Genomic DNA, 583 nt, shown 5'->3' with positions numbered 1-583 from the left:
GATTTGGCAGAAGTTCTGCTCAGACACCAGGAGCCCCACAGTCTGCCTTCTACCAACCCATTCGTGTGTGGTTTGCAGAGCACATGCAAAGCACGACCGGTTCTCACTTCCCTCCACTTTCTCCACTGAGCCCTGCTGGGTCCCTGTCACACATCCCTAGAGCTTCTAAGTCACAGGAACGTGTGTGGAGAATATCTCAGCAATTCTATGGCTACATCATGTCCAGAGATCCATTATTAACTTTCAGCTGGTTACCACTTGCCCCATCCAGGGCCACCACCTAAGACTAGCAAAGCTGTGGGTTTTTTCTGTTGATGTCCTACAGAGTTCACCACATTTAGCTGGAAACACTGAAAGATCTCACTCCACTCCCCACCCTTGCTCTAGTCCACCTCCTTTGGCAGCAAGATGCTGGTGTTTGCTGCCATCATCATGTAAATGAAAACACACTTCTGCAGTTCTTGCGGACTGAGCTGTAGTGGAAGGGAGCAGTCCCGGGCAAAAGACCACAGGCTTCCCACCCTCAGGCAAAGCTCTCGTACTTGTTCAAGAATAAACACTTCTCTATTTGTTTTATGTCTTT

The sequence above is a fragment of the Galeopterus variegatus genome, unplaced genomic scaffold (genome assembly GCF_000696425.1).
Source record: "Galeopterus variegatus unplaced genomic scaffold, G_variegatus-3.0.2 Scaffold10765, whole genome shotgun sequence".
In the NCBI taxonomy this organism is placed as follows: Eukaryota; Metazoa; Chordata; class Mammalia; order Dermoptera; family Cynocephalidae; genus Galeopterus; species Galeopterus variegatus.
This window is presented reverse-complemented; position numbering follows the sequence as displayed.